Consider the following 20680-nt stretch of genomic DNA (forward strand, 5'->3'; position numbering starts at 1 on the left):
AAGGAACCAAATAATCCATCCAAGCCAAAGAATTAATTCAGGTACCAAAGCAGGGTGCTACTGGATGGAAGAAAAACCTATAGAACACAAGATTTATCAGGTAGTCCAGAGTGACGTAGGTGGAAGAATCACCCTCTTTGTTACCCTGGACACTAACCAAAATAAAGTCAGGAGTTTTAGTGCATTGCTGACTAATAGGATTAAAACCAGGTACATGAAATTTGAGAATGTCTTCTGATACTTAAGGCTGTCATGGCCGTCTGTTCTTTCCTTGAAAATAAAAGGGAAATTCAAAGTGAGTTACTCTGCTTGTGACACATATGATTGCTTGGGTGGTTGGTACCTCTCCCCCAAGAACTATAGGATAAAATCTTTCTCTGAACAAGATCCTCAATACTCATATCACATGGCTTGAAAGCCAAAGAGAGGAGAAGCTCATAGACAGGAGATGGCAAAATATCCTCATGAATCCCAGTGCTTTACCTCATGTCAGTACAGAGTTGAGCATGTGTCATAATCTTGAAGACATGTAGTAATGCCAGTCTTAGATTATTTCAGAACTTGTGATAGCATGCACTTGTGGCTAATCTCATGACACAGATCAAGACTGGAAGCCACATTTAAATTTTTCAAGAATCAGTGGCTACCCAGCCTTATTCTGTGGAGAAATAATAGCATTTGGGGAACATCAATTTCCTTTGTATTTTCATTTTTAAAACTCTTTAAGTGTGTCACAAAGGGTTTTCAAATTTAAATACTTGCCATGAAGACTAGAACTGTTCATAATCAGCATATTCAGGATGAGCAAGAATCTGCTGTGAAAACTCAGGCAGAAAGCAGCCATCTATGAGAGGTGGAAACAGGGGCTGGCTTCTTGGGAAGAGTATAGGAACATTGCCAGGCCATGCAGGGGTGCAACTAGGAAGGCTAGAGCCCTTCTAGAATTAAATTTAGACAGGGAAGTTAAGGACGGTAATAAGGTGTTTTTCAACTACAGCAGCAGCAGAAGGATGGCGAGGGGGAATGAGGGCCTGCTGCTAAACACTGAGGGTGCCCTGGTGTCTGAGGATGCAGAGAAGGCTGAAGTACTGAACGCCTTCTTTGCTTCAGTCTTTATGGCCAAGGCTGGCCCTCAGTTAAGTCCAGTCCAGCAACGATAACAGGGTGGCCAGGACAGCAGAGGACTTGTCCTGAGTGGAAGAGGAAGAGGTTAAAGAAGAGGAAGAGGTTGGCCAAGCTTAAAACTCCTAAGTCAATGGGTCCTGATAGGATGCATCCTAGAGTGCTGAGGGAGCTGGCTGATGTGATTGCTAAGCCTCTCTCCATCATTTTTGAACAATCATGGAGGACAGGTGAGGTGCCTGAGGATTGGAGAAAGGCCAATGTCACTCCAGTCTTCAAAAAGGGCAGGAAGGACAACCTAGGAAACTACAGGCTGGTCAGCCTCACCTCCATCCCTGGAAAGGTGATGGAGCAACTCATCCTGAATGTTATCACTGAACATATGAAGGAAGAATAGTTATCAGGGAGAGTCAACATGGCTTCATCAAGGGGAAATCCTGTTTGACCAATCTGACAGACTTCTATGAGTGCATAACCGGCTGGCTAGATGAGGGGAGAGCAGCAGATGTCACCTACCTTGACTTCAGCAAGGCTTTTGACACTGTCTCCCATAACATCCTCATCAGAAAGCTCAAGCAGTGTGGCTTGGATGAGTGGAAAGTGAGGTGGATCGAGAGCTGGCTGAATGACAGAGCCCAGAGGGTGGTGATCAATGGCACAGAATCGAGTTGGAGGCCTGTGGCCAGTGGAGTTCCACAGGGATCGATTCTGAGGCCAGTCTTGTTCAACATCTTCATCAGCGACCTGGATGAGGGGACAGAGTGTACCCTCAGCAAGTTCACTGATGACACCAAACTGAGAGGACTGGCTGATTCCCCAGTAGGCTGTGCTGTCATTCAGCGAGATCTCAACCGGCTTGAGAGTTGGGCAGAGAGGAACCTCATGAGGTTCAACAAGGACAAGTGCAGAGTCCTGCATCTGGGAAGGAACAACCCCATGCACCAGTACAGGCTTGGGGTCGAACTGCTGAAGAGCAGCTCTGCTGAGAGACCTGGGAGTCCTGACTGATAATAAACTAACCATGAGCCAGCAATGTGCCCTCATGGCCAAGAAGGCCAATGGCAGCCTGGGATGCATCAAGAAGAGTGTGGCCAGCAGGTCAAGGGAGGTTCTGCTCCCCCTCTATTCTACTCTGGTGAGTCCTCATCTGGAGTCCTGTGTCCAGTTCTGGGCTTCTCAGCTCAAGAGGGACAGGGAAGTGCTGGAGAGAGTCCAGCGCAGGGCCACCAAGATGATCAGGGGACTGGAACATCTTTCATATGAGGAAAGGCTGTGGAAACTGGGGCTGTTTAGTCTAGAGAAGAGGAGACTAAGGGGAGATCTTACTAACATTTACAAATATCTAAAAGGTGGATGTCAGGAGGTTGGGGCATCCCTTTTTTTCTATTGTATTCAACAGGACAAGGGGGAATGAAGCTGGAACACAAAAAGTTGCACTTATAAATATAAGAAAAAACTATTTCACTGTTCAGGTGAGGGAGCCCTGGCACAGGCTGCCCAGGGAGGATGTGTAGTCTCCTTCCTTGGAGGTCTTCAAGACCCGCCTGGACATGTTCCTATGCAACCTGATCTAGGTGAACCTGCTTCTGCAGGGGGGTTGGACTAGATGATCTCTAAAGGTCCCTTCCAACCCCTACCATTCTCTGATTCTGTGATTCTATGATAAACATGTATAACTGCCTTAAACCTTTACATATGGGCAAAGATCGTTATTACCTGGCATTCTGCAGCCATTCCACATTTTAGCATTCTAACAGTTTAGAGGATGGGACATGAATTGCACTTTACAGTGTCTGATGCATTAAAAAAGGTTATTTTTAGTCATTTTACAGTACATCTGCAGGATACTACTTTCAAGCTGGGACTATCACTAAATCAAATTAGAATAAATACATATTTTGCATCCTTATAAACACACATACGCAAAATACAAATATGCACACTGTGTACTTCTCTGTGAGAATTCTGAGAATTTTTCAGCAATGGTTGATTAACCAAAGAAAATTGTGGAAATGTACACTCTATAGAGGAGTAAAGTGAGGTAAAACCCCAACAGTGAGTGAATCCTTGGGCCCCAGCCTCTCAAGAGTACTGAGTGCAAGTCCGTAGCCAAAAGCTCACCTTGGCTCTGCTATAAGGCTTGCTTCTGCTCCAGCACTCTTGCTGAAGAAGATCCTACAAAGCACTTACTCTAATCATGTAAGTACTCTGGACCTTGGAAGATCAAACCTCAATGAAATATTTAAGAGACATGCATACAAAACCAAAGGTAACTGACATAAGGAATAGCTATGGAGTCTAACAAATTACTTAAAAAAAAAAAAGAAATCTTCATAATGATATAAAGTGATAAATCAGATTCTAAGGGAGAAAAATTAGGAAATAAATGGTCAAATGTTTTGTATTTAGACCTGACAGATGTGTGCTCACAATCTGAAATTTTATACAAAAAAATACCATTGCAGAGGACATGTAGACAGCTGAAACAATCATATGAAAATTCAGTTTTCAGTGGGAAGTGCTTGAGGCAACTTCAGCTACAGTAGCAAAAATATTACTCCTGTTTACCAAGTCCTATATAAATGTCATCAAACTACTGTTAATTTAAAGAGTGTTTATCACAGTTAGGAAGAATTCATGTCATAGAAACCCTGGATTTAAAACAATAGTGTTTTTTAAGTATGCTAATAATTTTATAAGTATACAATGACCAAAAATACTTTAAAGGAAAACAGAAACAAGAGAGAATTGAAGCTGTAGCTTAAAATCGAGGTAGGAGACCTTTCAGCAGAAGCATGCAAACTTTTTCAGTATGGCTTTTGATGGATTAATACATTACATTTCTTTTTTTTTTTTTAAGAATTTCATCAAAATTTAATGAACAAGAAAATGTAAGGAAAAGGAAAAACAGCTATGGAATCATTTAGACAAAAAGGAAATAGTAGCCATTACAAGTCCCCAAATTGTCATCATCACTGTTTATATTACTTTAGCACTTAAATAATGCATACTTTACAAACACAGAGATATAAACCCTGTCATTAAAAAACCAACGTTTCTAAAGACAATGGGAATGAGAACCTGTACCCTCTTGCAAGATGTCACTTATTGGTCTGGGTTTCTAGTAAACATATATGGCTTTATTCACTGGTCAGTTCTGCAGCCAAACAAGTGAGCTTTTTAATGGCAAGCAGTCAAAGTTTTATGGCATGGTTGTTTTTCCCATGGAAATACATTAACTTTGATATCCAACGCTAGTAAGAAAATATTTTTAAAGGTTTGCTGTCCTCGTTTCTTCCATTCTGTTGCAAGAAAGCAAAGCTCCAAAAATCTCTGCATTTTTATAGCTGACAAGTAAGAACTGAAATAAACTAATTTCAAAGCAAATTCAAACATTTTAGACTATGGATTGTCATAATTACTGATGCTTACTGGCCACTCCCAGCAGTCTTCCACTCCCTCCCTGAATGCAGCATGAGCAGAACCATAAATGACAGAACGGGCTGCCTTCACAAGATGAGGTACTCATATAGATTGATGTCACAAGCCTTGTGTAATCTTGGTCAGTTTACAAGAGAGAGAGAGAGAGAAAATGAGGGAAGATGATCTCATCCCTTTGTTCATGTTGACTTTCCTGGGTGAGCTATTAATGTCATTTGCATTATCTGGAGCAAGGTAGTATTCAGTACACTGGAAACTCATCAAGACTATAACTCACAAAAAGAAATGTCCAAACTGAAAATTGCTCAGCAATTCTGACAAACGTGACTATAGGCATTGCCATACAACTACGCTGTGTAGAACAGAATCCTGATGGACTAGTCATAACACATAAAAATACTGATAGATCAGATCTGCCCAAAGAAGGCAAATTTGTTGGAAGACAGCTGTATCAGTTGATGCTTAAATGCACAAAAAAAGACAGAGATCACAAATTGGTCATGCAGTTTGTCTCTATCTATCCACTATTGCACTTCTCTACTCTTCAGCAGCACCTGAAGGAAACTGGAACCAGAGTCACTGCTCAGACATGATGATCTTCAATGTCCAAACAACAGCCAACATGGAATTTAATTCCAGCTATACTACAGGGCATGTTTTCAGCATTTTGGGAGGGGATGATGCTTGGCAACTGAACTGCAAAACTCCCTTTATTAATAGAAGTCACACAGATAAAACCCCAGATACTATAGTGAAAATATCGCCTTACATTTCTCTCTGGTACCACTGCTGATCTGTACTGACAGTTCTCTCATCATGAATAACATTATGTCAAGCTGCCCAATCATTCCTGAAACTGTCAACAATGTTTAAAGTCAAGTTCTCCAAACTTTTTAAAACTTAATCATCTTCACTCTGGAAGCATAAAAGTTGAATGCAATAGAAAATGTGCAGATTCACAGTAAGTTTTATTGACTCTCTGGCCAAGGACTTCATCTAGTTGCTGAAACATTTACATACTACAAAGTAGTGTCTACAGAAAAACTGTCCTTCAAGGCCAGAATATACATGAGAGGGCAGAAAAAGTTGAGTAAGTATGGAGAATAGTGCATAGTATACTTGATTTTTATGCTAAATTATCAAAGCCTCCAGTCAATCCACTGTATGCAGTTGACCTAATGTGGACAATTTTCTAACACCATGTACAAGCAGACTTGAGAAAGAAAAAGTCTTGAGAAATCTTAATTTCCTTGTCTTTTTCTGTTTAAATCTGATTCACAATGTCACTTTTCAAAGTGTGGAAAATCATCAATCCTTCCACTTTCCTTCTTTTGTTGGTTTGTTGTTTTGTGGGTTTTTTTTTTCAATTACTGATCATCAATGTGATTAAAAGTTCCAGATTGAAATCTTGAAGAGAGTAATCAATGTATGCAGGTCCACAGGGGGCATTAGTAAAAAAAAATACCACCAAGCAATCTTCTGAAAGGAAGTCAATCAACTTGACATTTTTAAATGGCTCAATTAAAAATAAACAGGTATATAAAATGTTTTAAATTGAGTGCCTGGTAAATGTTGAATATACTTTAAATGCCTATGCTTTACATTCTTTTTTGTCACTTTTGTACTCCCCTTTTGTTTTCTAGAAGGGCATTTTCATCAAGAATGACATTAACTGGTACCCTAGACCTGCAAAATATTGACCTACACACAGCCATGCATGCAGATAAATGTTAGCAAGATCAGGAGGAGAACAAAATCTCTCAAAAGTGTATGCAACAAAGAAATGGAGAGTAATGAACAGAGGAATTATTTTTTTCCCTGCTAACTCAGTTACTCATTGTACATGAATTATAGAAGGTGCAAAATTCCAAACCCGAAAAAAAAAAAAAACAAACACCTCCTTATTTCCAGCTAGAGGATATCTCTGTAAATATGTTCAAGGAGAACCACTGTAGGAGGAGACTTAATTACCATGAAATACTTACTGCAAAAAATCCTCAACTGACTGCTACTTTCATGTTACCAAATTTTAATATATTTTTGTTTACTTGATATCACATCCATGAAAACGAACCCCTGCTCCTGTCATCATCTATCACAGGAAGTATGTGCATGTTGGTAAACAACAGTCAGGAGATAAAATCCTAGCAAGCTCATAGGAAAACCTGTTTAACTGCTTGAATTGCACACACAGACACTCAAGATTTCAGAAGTTGATCCAAATTGAACTGACTTTCCGATTCTTTTGAGACTCACCTTTCACTACTCACTAACCTTCCAGTGTCTGTGCTTCTATCAAAGCTGCAGCTCCTCGAATCAAGTGATCACATTAGATCTCATTGTTCTTTGCTTTTTCAAATTTGAGATTTAGTGTTAATGCCCAGAATGCATCAGTTGAATGCACTGAAGAAATTCAGAAACAAAAAAGGCAAAGAAAATGGGATGCAGGACTCATTAGTTTATAATACCAGAACTATAATGGCAAGTTTGCATTTTGGGACTTAATTTATGATTTTTGAACAGTCTTTGCTGGCAACACTTCTATTTCATTCTGTGGACTGTTGAACCAAAGCTTATTAATGAAGTAGAAAATAAAATCTCTGTCCATTGTATTGAAAGTCCCCTTCAAAGATCTCTAGCATATGTTGCGTGAAGAAATATAGGATGTACATATCAGCTTCTCTCAAGAGTTAATAAAGAACAATTTAATTTTCAGGGAAAGGCACAGTTATTCTCCTGGTTCCATATTAACCTGGGAAACCTTTTATACCATGGATATCTCCTCAAAAATCTGGTCTTTTTCACTTTTGAAGGAGCTGAAATGGATTGAAGTAGAAGGGAGAAACAGTCTCACAGAGTGCCCACATGACAGGGTCTAACTTAGAGAAAGCTCTTATCTGTAGGAAATTTATTCAGTCACAAGAATCTAAACATAGCTCCCTGTTCACAGAGAAAATAAAAATGACACATAAAGAAGAAGTCCTCCCATTTTGGCACTGGGTAACCATGGATAAAAATAAAGTAAGGAAGAAGGAAAAGTGATCAGAGGCTGTTTCCTTTAACTCTCTTTCAATTGTCCCCAGTTAAGTCACTGATGTGGTGTTGCCTAGACAGGGATAAACCAAATTACTATCACAATTCACGTGTACTTAGCACCTTGGTCTCTTATGCTGTATTTGTTACCTAAGTAATAGAAGAAGGACTTTCTCACTCTCTTTTCCTCCACTCTTTTCTTCTCTTTTGTCAGAAAAGACCTGTATTAGTGAGAGTGAGATGGTTACTCATTAGCACCATGTTCTCTGATAGCCAACATGCACCAGTAATTGGATCTCCATTTGCCAACAATTGCACTAACATTCAATCCTGTATCATGTAAATTCCCTCTGCCAAACCGATACAAGATTCAACATTGTCCTGAAACATAACTAAAATGTTTTTATATCCAGACTATATTGTTAAGTAGAAAAATAATAACAAGGAAAATAACAATTAGATATAAACAACAAAAAAATATTGTCAGTGAGGGTGGTACAGTGTTGGACCAGGTGCCCAGAAACTGGGTAAGACCCTGAACAACCTGAACCAATTGTCCCTCCTTTGAGTAAAGGGTTGGACCAGATGGCTTTCAAAGGTCCTTTAGAGCCTGAATTCTCACTCTAACTATGGTTTAAACAGCCGAACTGTTCACTGCTAGTCACTAGTTATGGGACCACTTCAGTGGCAGACTGGTCACACATTTGCAACACATTCTATTCTCACAGGGAAATTTCTCATTAAGTTGAAAGAGATGGTACAATTGTCCAAAGAAGTGCTACACCAAGAAACACGAACTATTCTATCTTGTCTCACAGAGTTCTTCACATCTTCTCAAACTCCTACATGAAAATTAATTACCGATTCTTTACTATAGAATAACACAGAAATAACACAGATCTTGCTCCTTGTAATGATTATTCAGAAATTGTTTTGGTAAAGGAGTAGGTTTGCCAAGACAGAATTCATTCAGGGGCTGCTTCAAGCTCTGCTGAATGTTTATATCAACTTTTATGCAATCTGACATTCCCCAAAAGAACTGACAGTAATGGACTGTAAACACAGGGAAACCATTACACAACACAGAAAAAAAGAAGAGTTTCAAAAGAAATGGAATTTAAGAGTTGAATTTCTTAAACTGTCTCTGATAAGGGACTGGCCTGAGCAGAAACTCTCTGAGGAACTTTCAGACTAACAGCTCAAGATGATACCTAGTGTTGCTCCAAAATGCAACACGAAAGTTGTGATGTGAGACTGAAACGGTATTTCCATCTGGGTTTTATTTTTCAGATATAATGGACTCAAGCAGACTTTACACCACTTAGCAATAAAGACAGAAAGACCTTCCAGAGAAGTATCAGAGTCCTCAGTACTAAAGTCCTGTCACTCCTCTCTGAAAATCTAGCCTCATCCCATGCTCCAGGCTGGTGTTAAGTGGGCAGCAGTCCACTGGTGCCACAGCTTGCGGTATCATGTAGAGCACCTCACCTTGACCATCTCAAAACCACCAGCTGGCTGGGGCATTGTCTCAAACATAAACCAGGTCTATCCGGACAAGTATATATTATTGCAGACTTTAGCAACAGTGCCAGGTCATGAGAGGAAATGCAGTCTCTTGCAGTTCCCTTCTTTGGAATAACAGTGGCACAGAATTGCCAATAACTGCTCCAGCTTTTATACTAGGGCCAAAATAGACTTTGATCTCTTCTCAAACTTTAACATTTCCCTAGGTGGATCCTTCTTTCTCTTCAGCTTCAGGATTCATCAAAGCTCCTTATGTCTAGGCCACCATGGAATTTTTTCTAAAAAGCTTCTTCTGAGCCCAAGTGAAAAGGTATTAGACTGAAATACACTCTTGTTTCTCCCTAGCAGTCACTTAAACTGACAGTGCATTTTCTTTATTTTTCTCTTTCCTTGATAATTCCTAGCTGGAGATAATGTTCTTTGGTTACTAAAGGAATATGCAGCGCATCCCAGTATGAGTGATATGCCTTTGTTTTTTCAAGCTACGATGTCTCTTTAACAAGTAATGGGCTCTGTGCACATGCCATCACAGTCAACCTTTTCCACAAGGTGTAAGAATAGCGTAGGCCACCAAAAGTTATTAAATGCTTTCTCTCTGTCCATCTTTAAGAATAGGAAAGCTAACCCTAGAGTCTTGCTAAACTGTAATGCAGTTCAAAGTAATATCTTTATCTAACTTGTTATGTGAAGATATCCTGGTTCTAATGATGGGTGAAATTTCACCTCCTCCTACAATTTTCGGAACATCCTTAATGACTCCTTCAGAATGAACATTGCTACTAAACTATAAAACTGCTATTTAAAAAACTGCTAAAATATTTCTTTTCCTTTCTTTATATTGCTAACAGTCTTTGCTCACTACTTTACTCCCTGATGCTTTCCCTCAAACAGTACCAATTGTTTACTGAAGAGAACCGTCCCTTCTCTGTTTTGCACACAGATAACATATAACCATCTTTCCTCTCCTGCCTCATCTTAACATGTTGCAGAACTGTTGAGGATGTTCTCCTTAGAGCTTGTAAAACAATGGCTAACACTGGGCTAATTGTCTGTGAAGTGACAACTGCATCCATCCAAATGTCTGCAAAACATCTCAGCAACTCTCTTCAATTAAGAAAGTCAAGTATGATTGAGTTAATTTTCACTTGAGAGTTCTTCTCAGAAGAATTGGTTCAGGTATACCCAACAAGGAATTTATTGAAACAGACTAGGTAAGGATTAAATGTTCTGTGGTTATACAGAGCCCCGCACCCAAGCATCCGAAACTCTTTGTAAGTCCTTAATTAATTAAGTCTCAAGTTATCCTCTGTGGTAGAGAAATATAGCTTTGCCTACTTTATAGGTCAAGGTCTGAGGTAGAAATAGGCCAGATGAATTGGCCAAGATCCCACAGAAAGCACGTGGCAGAGATGGAAATTCAAATGACTTAAATTCCAAGATGTGGCACTCTCCCCATATGAAAAAGCTTTTGTATCTTCATTTGTTCTTTCCTCTTGAATATTTGTAATTTTTTTACATGATGATTGTCATTTCCCGTTGGAGGGAGCAACGTACTATCACTGAAGCAGCTCTTAGAAGCTTCTTTAGAGGAAGAAAATATAAGAACAGTACTTCAGAGCAATGCAGACTATAGGACATTTAGAGTTGTTAACCTGATGCTTATTCTGATTTTATCAGCATAGTCCAGGTTTGGAAAGCTCAGATAAGCTAAAATTGGTGACTTGGATATTTTTGTGACTTTATGTCATCATCCATAATGCTACTAGATAGCAAAACATTATACATGATGACATAACACCTGGAGAAAGCATTATGCTTATCAAAAGGCTATGGGTTTAGCCAATTCAGTTCAAGAGCTTGTGAGCATTTCTGAGCTTTTAGCCAGGCCCTATCAGCTCTGGTTATTACCTCCGTCTTTTTTTCTTGCAAGCTGCTCCAAAATAAGAACCAAATAACGTGGCTGCATTGTCTACCCTATGCAGAGGCTGTGGAAAGGTTTAATAGTTTGATGCATAACAGGAAAGATATAGGTCGCTGTTGTCTGTTAAACCATGACCTTGTGAAGGTAACTGAAAAGATTTTTGTAAAAAAACAAAACAAAAAAGACTGCCCTGCCTTCACAGACCTCTGTCTTTTGTGTGAAAGCAGCTATATAACATGTTGGGGAAGCCACAATATTGATAATAAGAGACAGTGGAAGAAAAGTTGTCTCGCTCAGAAAAAAACCCTTACATCTACTGTAGACACTCCTAGTCAGTGACTGTTTAGTCAGAAGTTTTAACTGACTCCTTAAATTCACCATCTCGGGGGCCTTGCTACTTAATAAAGACTACGGGGTGTTGAGAAGCACAGTATATTATTTCATTAAGTGCTTTTCGGGAGAAGGGGATTTAGAAGTAAAACTGCTGGCTTTGTGTGGCAAGGTTATGACCTTTGACAACTTTGGAGCTTATCTCTTTCATCTTCCCACTCCCCCGAGACCCCGAACTTGTGGAGGGATGGAAGCTGGTAAGCTGGGGCCAGACAGAGTCCAGCATTGTTGTGGGGCTGCCTCCTCTCCCTCTCCCTCTCTCCCCTTCTCTCTCTTTCTCCCTCTCCCTCTCTCTTTTTTCCCCCCTAAACAAAACAGATCTGAACTGAGCCAAGGAAACAAAAATGTATTGTTCCTCGCAGATGGAAGCGAGTGTCGCCTAGGTAACCAGATTAATCTCCTTTTTCTCTCCCTTCCTCTCTTGTAGTGCGGTAATCGGTGGGCTCTTTTCACAAAAAAGCCAGCCTCAAAGCTGGGGCTCTAACTAGGTTCCTAATTAGCTGCAATTTACAATGAAGACAACATGATGAGATAATAGAAATTTGCAAAATAATGACATACCTCAGCAAAATATTCCTCCTCCTAAGAACCATTTTTATACAAAAACAATAAAGAGGGCCCTTCTAAAGCAAAGCTGGAAAATGGTGGTGTATTATGTGACACAGAACATTATTGTTCGCCTCTTGTTCCCCCAATCAACAGCTTATTGTTTGGCATCTTAAATAAAAATGACTCAAATACAGGCCACATAATGATCTCCATTGCGCTAATACACTGTATATACAGAGTAGTCAAAAATGTACCCAAGCCAAGGCCAGTGGGGCTGATAAAGTACCGGGGCCCAGAAAGGTAATTTACAATACAATGCACTAACTATTATTACTGGTCTTAATCACACATATCTTTCTGATTTCTGTCAGGATGCGCTCTGACATCAAAAAAGGGCACCCGAACAGGGGGCAGCTAGTTAATGAAATATGATGGATCGCATTTGTTTTCATGTGGTGGTTAGCTCAAACGAAGCAGCCTCCAGACTGTTAGCCAACAGTCTTCTCTTGTGCGACATCAAAGGCTCCCATTGACGGGGGGGGGGGGGGGGGGGGGGGCGGGGGGAAGAGGGAGGGCACGGGAAGGGGGATTGCAGGGAGACAGCGCAGAGGGAGGAGCGCTGAGCAACTCAAAGGACCGTTGATCGTAATCTCTACCTTATGTCCGAAAGGGGAGAGCAGTGAAATATAACGGGCCGGGGCTGACCTGCCACTGATTTCAAGGAGCAGGAGTGTCAGCACCTCCACACGCAGTGGAGGAGTGGCATGGTCGATGTGCTACCGCTGAAATTCGGCATTTTGCTGCACAAGGGTGACTTGGCATTGAAGATGTGAGGAGCACATCCCTACTGGGGCAGAGCAGAGAGAAGAGGAGAGTTCAGGATAGTTTTGATCTCAAAGAAATAGTCTACAAATAGCAACAGATTGTCTAAAACTGTCAGGAATAACAGCAGCAGCAACAACAAAAGCAATTCCTTATTTATTTGTGGACTCATGCCCGTTGACTGTTGCAGCTGCAAATATTCAAGAACCACTGATCACTGGATTATCCCTTAAATAAGTGCAAATACAACCACTTTGGGCAAGGACAGGAAAGCATTATTATGCACTCTGACCTGGTCTTTCAGTTCATGAGTATGGGAAGAAGCCTAACTTCCTTCACAGAGTAATTGAAAGGAAAAAGAAGTGTCATATCATACAGAGAACCACTGGAAATTACTGACAGGGTACCTGGCTCTAGCTGTACAGCAAGATCTTGCAAGATAGTGTACACTGAGGGTTAACTATTCAAAGGAGCATTATAATACTTCTGCCATCTGTTTATACAACTTCTTTCATCTTTAAGGATCTCAAAGCACTTAAATGGTATTATAAGTTTGCTGAGGAGAGCTTCTGAATACATTAATGATCAACATGCTATATGAGAATAGGGAAAAGAGGCAGATTTTAGAGATACTCCAAATAAACCCATTCTAATGACCACTGCCATAGGATTTTTAAACAGGAGACGTACCAGACTGGACTTTGGGTTTCAAGATGTTATTCAAAACACTCACACAAGAAACACATGGGGGTAGCCATTCATCTCGAGACCCTTTGGAAGTGTAATGTGACACCTTTAAATCAATGACAGTGAGTGTTCAAACAATAATTGAAAAAAAAAAGACAAAAGCATGCAGATTTAAGACAGAAGGACACTGAAAGTAGGTTTCGATTCTACAATTGTGTCTGCTAGTATAAACAAAACGCACCCTGGTCTGCAGTGATTTCTAGGAAAAAGAGAAGAAAGTGGATAAATGTGAAACGTTCAGTCTTTAAATGGAAACATAAAACAAGTGATTGATGGTCAGATTCTGATGTGCTTACTTAATACTACTCTCTCTATGCAGTCTGATTCAATAGGAGTATTTGCAGAAAAAGGTGTTACTCAGTGTAAGAGCATTAAAATGGGTTCTGAAAACCAGAATTATGTATAAAGAATTGTAGGTAAGGCAGCCCTACTCCAACAAATGCTGAGCATCTTCTTATCCCATTGACTTTTCCCAGCATGGGAGCTGGCAATCTACCAGAAGTATCCTGACACGCAGGATCAGGCAGCACCTAAGAAAAGAACAGCAAGTCAAGAAGACGGCTTTGAACCCAACTCAGTGAAAATCCTGTGTTGACATGACTAAGCATGGCAAGAAATGCAATCACTGGTGTTTCTTTTCACCAGCCAGAGATCAAACCTAAAGACTTGTGTGCTAGTATGGTTTTGTTTCCAGATACTATATACGTTTCTATGGAAGGTTGAATATATTGCCTGTTCTTTTCAGGCTCATCTGAAAAAGCACACTTGGTCGAGGATTTAGATTTCTAAACAGAGAAGTAAGCTTTTACCTGGAGCCTTTTTTCTGCTTTGGAGCTTACACCCTACTTTTGCTTAATCTATCTAGGGTTTTTATCATTGCATTCTTAGATAATCCTCGTGGAACAGCCACTGTGCATCTAGAATTCAGAAAAGCAGGAACAGCGCTGTATATTCTGTGCCAGAGTCAGAATAGCAGCACAGTATCTGGCTTGCCATTTTACACAGAAACATTATCTCTTCCAAGCAAGTCTCTATCCTACCCCATCCACCTTTTTCCTTGGGTGGATGAAATAACTCAGGAAGAGTTAGTATCCTACAATTACATAGCGCTCTCTGATATTGCAGGCTCACAGTACAAATTCAATTCAATGGGATGTCTGCATATTCATCAACTGAAGGTTTAGGACCCTAAATAGTAATCTTTCTCCATAATGATCATGGTCAATGTACCGCACCACAGGAGTCCAAAACACTGGGCCTGATCCTGCAATATGAACCCTGTCATCTTAATTTTTTTTAAGCCAGTGGAACTTTTTTGTGCAAATAAATGTTGCAAGGCTGAGCACTCCAAGCATTTTCTTTTCCAGCATCCCAAGTGGCTGGCACAGGCTGAGTTATCCAGCAGGAATCTAACTGAGATCATCTAACACTGTTCCCCTGGAATAGCACCTGCGCCTTTGTGGCACTGAACTGCTCTGAAAATACAAATTTACAAACCGCTTTTGAAACATGACTCAGACATCCTTCAGTAAGAACAAAATCTGGTGGGTGACACAACTAGCTTGCCTTTATTGTATTAACATTATTACCACTCCCACACTTTGGAGAGCTTTGCATCTCTCAACACACTCCTTTAGCATCTCTGATAGCCTTCAATCTTCCTGCACTTTCTATTCTTGAACCAGTACCAAATAACAAGAAAAACTACATAAACAAACTGGTTCATGCACAATACATGAAAATCCATGCAGCAAACTTTAACGTATTTCAGCTCTTACCCTCCTTTCTCTACCTTTGCCCATGCACCCCTGGGGAGATGGAAGCAATGGTTTAAATCAATAACCAAAGGCTTTAATTTTACAAACCCTTGAGCCATTAGAGCTCCGAGTTGTTGGTGCACCCGTCATAACCTTCCCCATCCCTACACGCACAAATAGACACATGCACATAACACATATATAAAAAAAATGCTCCCAGCCTGGCACTAACAATGTTCATTCAGTGCTCTTTACCTAAAGGAAGAAAACAATTAAGTGAAACCTTGAAGTAATCTCATTCTGCCTATTTAGCCTCTTCATCCCTCAATGTGTGGTTAGTAAGTGTTGCAATCAGGGGCTAAGGCCTGCTATCATTCGGCCTTAATTAAAAAAGACACAAGCAGTAGAGCTGTGAATTAGAAATGTAACAACGCACTACCCCTGATTAATTCGAGGCTCATGTTGGATTAATAACTCCAAACAAAGAACAAAAGGAAATTGTTATGCGAATTGCAGTCCTCCCAGGCCAGACAAAGGTCAAATCACAGGATTTCAATTTCATCCGGAGTCGCTTAATCAACTCCCTCGGAAGGAAGACCATATGCAGTCCTGAAAGCTGCCCATTGTAGTCGTGTTGTCACTGGACCTGAGAGACAGCACAGAGATAATTCCAACTATTCCCCGTTTTTTCTCTCCTTCTTATTTCTTTTTTTCTTTCCTTTTTCAGTTTATTTTTCCTATTTGCTTTTAAAAAAATGCAAACTCTTCATTAGGGCTAATGATTAAGGAATAAGGACACTATCGGACAGAAAGTAGTTTTTGTGGCTGCTGCCCTCTGGAAGCACCCTAGGTCTTGATGTCCATGCAGCTGCAGAGCCAGCTCCTCTTTTGAGAGGGGTCTTCTCAAGCTGCACAAGCCATGTACTGCTGTGCTTTGGTCTCATGCAGTCACTTACATGAAACAGCACTTGTTGGGGGGCGCGGGGGGGGAAGCGCAGGTAGAATATAGTGTGTTGCACACATTCAATGCACTGCCAACATGTTAATACAGAGGTCTTGTGGGAGTGTTAGCTGAGGAAGAAAGATACTACTGCCCTGAAGACCTATCTCTGACTGAAATTAAGTCACAGAGAGTAGAATCACGTATTTTCGTGCTGTTTGCCCCCAATGAAATGATGGCAGAGCAAAGCATCTTTCAGTTCTCATGATCTAAAAGATGTTATTCCTCCAATAAGCAAACATAGAGCATGTCTTCCACTCCCACTGACCATGACTTCTCAAGTAAGTGGCATGGCGGGGTGGTTTATATGGATTGCATAGTTCATCCTATCTAGAGAAAAAAGGAAAGCCCAGGTCTGTCTGAGAATCTGGTACCATTTTCCCAAGAGCAAATATAAAAGTTTATAAAAACTGAAAAGGATCAAGGAAGAAGCTTCAAGGTGAGGATGTGCAACACAGGGTTCATTCCAATCCTCGCTGCCTTCCTAAAGGAAGCTCATCAGCCCAGTAATGTGTGGGGAACACAGCTGCCTGCAGCTGGCCCAGCTTGGATGCTGCAGGTAGTCTCTGTCTCAGCCAGGTCCCTAGTGTTTATACACAACACTTCAAAAGGCACACTGGAATTCCCCAGGATTTGAGCGTTTTTTTAATATATATTCTGTAACAGCAATATAGTTCAGCACCAAATTTACTTTCTTCAGGAATCAGCTCCAGCAAGGGTCCAAGAGCCAATAACACTTTCTACCTTAATGTAGACTTCCTGGTTAATTCAAACAAATTTATCCTGACTTACACGTAAGTCATAGAATCAAAGAATGATATGGGTTGGAAGGGACCTTAAAGATCATGTAGTTCCAACCTCCCTGCCATGGGCAGGAATACCTTCCACTATGAGATATAAAAATTTAATAAACAGTCATCTTTTACTCTCAAATTCTGATCCCAGACATATGCATTCTACATATGCATTTATTACTGTAGGACTGCTAACAAATGCACCACTGCTCTTTGACTTGGTTTTACCAAGAGATACCTTAAAGCACAATAAAACTATCAAAACCCTGGTATTGGTACCTAGAACTACATCAGTAGTTTCAAAACGTAAAGGCACCAATGAATAAGGGTTAGGATTCACATATTAAAAGCACCTTGGGAAATGCAGATGAAGATTCTGTAGAAGTCTCTTACCTGTGTTAAGTGCTGGAATAAAATTGTAGGTCACTCGGTGAACTTAAAAGAAGATCCTGTTTTGACATTCAGCTTGGGATCATCTCCACTCAATTTTGTCACAAACTACACTTGGTCTTCTTTCCAAAGGGCTGCTTACACATCTGCTGTCTCTGAATAAGCTGTTGAAGGGGAAGAAGTGATTTGTGAATTGCCCCGTTCTGAAGTCCTTTCCCACTCAAATATATACCAGCATTAAATACTAACCCGGTAAATGACTATTCAACTTTTCTGATGCTTTCTGTTTAAGTATCTGTTCACTTTTGCTTTACATATTGATTTCTTTACATGCAACTAAAAATTAAGATGAAATACTGGAATACTGTGCCATGGAAAAGAAGAGTCACATAATCAGAAACCCTTTTGCCTGTGTTACCCCAAGTCATTAAATCCAAATTACATGGAATGCAAATTCTGATAGAAGTAAATCTTTCAAACATTCCACCAGCTCCAAAATGTAAGCATAATTTTTGAAATCTGTTACTATCGAAGCTCAGCTTTACCAGTTATTGTACCTGTTTCCACCCTCTAGTTAGAGCTAAGCTTTAAATACGCAGCTTCAAAATTTTAGGTCACTTAGTCTGTAGAAGAAGGCAACCTGTGTGCACATCCCAGTAAGAAGAAATGGGAAGACAAGCTTGTCCTTTTCCATCATTTCTACTACAAGTGCCATGGAGCAGTTCTTCCATCTCCTGTCCTAAAGAGACGCCACTCTCTTGGAAAAATCCTCCCTCTTTATAATAAGTTCTGAAATTATTATTATTCTGTGATATGAAACAATAATTCATTACATATTGACAAATGACAGTAGCCTTTTGAGTAGAGTCAAAGACTTAAAATCCTTGACTCCACTGTAAAAATCTTTACTGGGAAACACACTGCAGCACTCTTTTGGAAAATGACTGTTTGATGTCATATTCAGTTATGTTAGTTCTTTAAGGCAAGCAAAGGGCTGACTTCCATAAAATCCAAATGAACTCACCACCTGCTGCACACCAGCATCCTGCAATACTTTTTTACCTGAAGTTTCAACTTCTCGAATCAGCTGAACATAGAAAAATTTCAACTTTCATGTTTAAAGATAGTTAAGCTTGTAGTCTCAGCCTAACTGGGGAAAGACCGGCCACACATTTCCAATACATTCTAATTATTTGAGAACAAATACGAGATTTTCTCCAGCAGTTAACATGCACTCATGAATTTTAGGTCCTCATTTCATAGCCCTGGTCTCCAGGCCCATGCAGGTCTGTGCACCTCTCACTGATCAAAGAATGGTGTGCAAACAAACTCTAGACACAAACTGATGTGTCAAGAAACAATAGGTCAGTTTGGCTACTGTGGTGACCAAATACACTGGCTGCTCTGTCCTGCTTTCCACCAAAGGCAGGGACACTCAGGTATTTGGCTTCTGCTATTAGAGATGGTTGGATGTTGCACTTTGGGAAATGGTCTAGTGGTTGATAGGGCTGCGACAAAGGCTGGACCCAATGATCTTAAAGATTTCTTCCAGCTGAAACAGTTCTGATTCTATGCTCCGCTCTCAATTCAAATGCCAACAATGCACCAGGTAGCCAGCAGCTCCTGCAGCCTATATCTATTGAAAACCAGCCACAAATGTGTTGAAGATAACAAAGAAAATAACTTATTTAAGTGGCTGCAGGCCTAACCAACCCTAACCTACTGTCAAGTTTGGCACATGCATTCTGCATCTTGAAATCAAATTTTGCTCATCTTCATAGCTCTTGCATATGTTGCTGAGAAAAACAACTTTCAAGCAGCCAAATCTTGCCTTGGAAGAAGCATAGCCTAAAACCTTCCTCATACCTCTCCAGCACAACTACCTCTCTGATGCAGCTCTGCTAAGGTAGGTGGGAAGACAAGGCAAGCCTCAGCTAAGCTACAGCTGGGGACCAACAGACTTCCCTGTATTTCTATGTAGTCTCTCAAAATCGAGGGTGGCTTAGAGACCGTCCCATTCTCCTTGTTTCTGTCAGCTATCTCCAAGGGCTGAAGGGGTCTATGACTTTTTTTAAATTCCAAATCATCAACAGCAGGCAAGCATTAAAAGCTGCCCTCAACTTGCCCTCTTCTTTTCAGTAACCACATCTAAACTGTATACCTGTTTCTTTAGACCAACAGGTTTCTCTGATTTTACTTGACATTTTCCCCAATCCTCTCCCTTCTCTTAGAAGCTGCTTTCTCTTCCCTTCCACTCAAACAAGCTGCTGGTGAGAGATATTCCTCCTCTGCAGCCCCCACCAAGTGTGCAATAGCTTTCATGTATCTCTGCCTCATTGACCCTTAATCTATTTTAAAATCACAGATAAGACACAACATTTTGTTATCTTGCTAAGAACTCAGAACATATTCCACTTCCATTACAATATTACCTACCCCTATAAAGTAGTATAAGAGTCCTTGTGAAAAAAATATGTATAAATATGGTAGTTTCTGCTGGACTCAGATCAACAACTAGGAATACAGTTTTTCAGCAGGTAAAAAAGCAAACTGTAAAAAAGCAGCTGTGTCAAAAGATTAAATATGATGGAATGTGCAGATAAAACCAGTTATGTCAAGCCCATTTGTTTCCCTCCAAAAAACCCAACCCAACCAACCAGAGATAATGTGGATTCTTCTATTCACCTTACCAAAATGCCACTTCGGTTAGAAAGATAAAATCAGAACACAGCAAATTAGATTTTACTTCTGGATATTTCTTCCAAAGTCCAGCACCTTTGCTTAAGCTCAACTAAAGAATTGCACATCGTTTCTGAGAGTTGCTGGGCAGCTGCTGTACTGTCTCTCAGAGGTGTCTGCTCATCAGTCCTGGCTGATATTAAGCAGGGCAGGATACACAATCCTTATTGCTATATGGCTGTTGAAGATACATATCAGTCTCACTGACTTCAATAGGAAAACACATAGTGTAAAAAAAGAAGTGCAGGACATTTACCTTTCTTCTTTAAACCTACACAACAAACATATCCAATCTAAGCACACTAGAAGATACTTTCCAGGAAGCCCAAGCAATAACTACCAACATACATGCATGGGTTACATGTCCCTAGTTTATGGAAAAACTGGAGTAATGTCTCACATTTTTGGTAACATGACGATTGTCTGTTTTGTTTTTTTTTTTTAATGGAAG

The 20680-nt window shown here is 40.2% G+C and overlaps 1 protein-coding gene across 4 annotated transcripts in view; it reads right to left on the reverse strand.

The window, feature by feature from the left end:
- Positions 1-20680, reverse strand: part of SOX5 (SRY-box transcription factor 5) — a 652738-nt gene that overhangs the window by 327925 nt on the left and 304133 nt on the right. For all 4 annotated transcript variants that reach the window (XM_062009253.1, XM_062009270.1, XM_062009262.1 and 1 more), the window contains one exon: positions 17494-17654. The gene's annotated coding sequence lies outside the window, so the exon portion shown is untranslated. The remainder of the gene's footprint in view (positions 1-17493; positions 17655-20680) is intronic.

This window comes from Colius striatus, chromosome 1, assembly GCF_028858725.1.
Source record: "Colius striatus isolate bColStr4 chromosome 1, bColStr4.1.hap1, whole genome shotgun sequence".
Taxonomy (NCBI): Eukaryota; Metazoa; Chordata; class Aves; order Coliiformes; family Coliidae; genus Colius; species Colius striatus.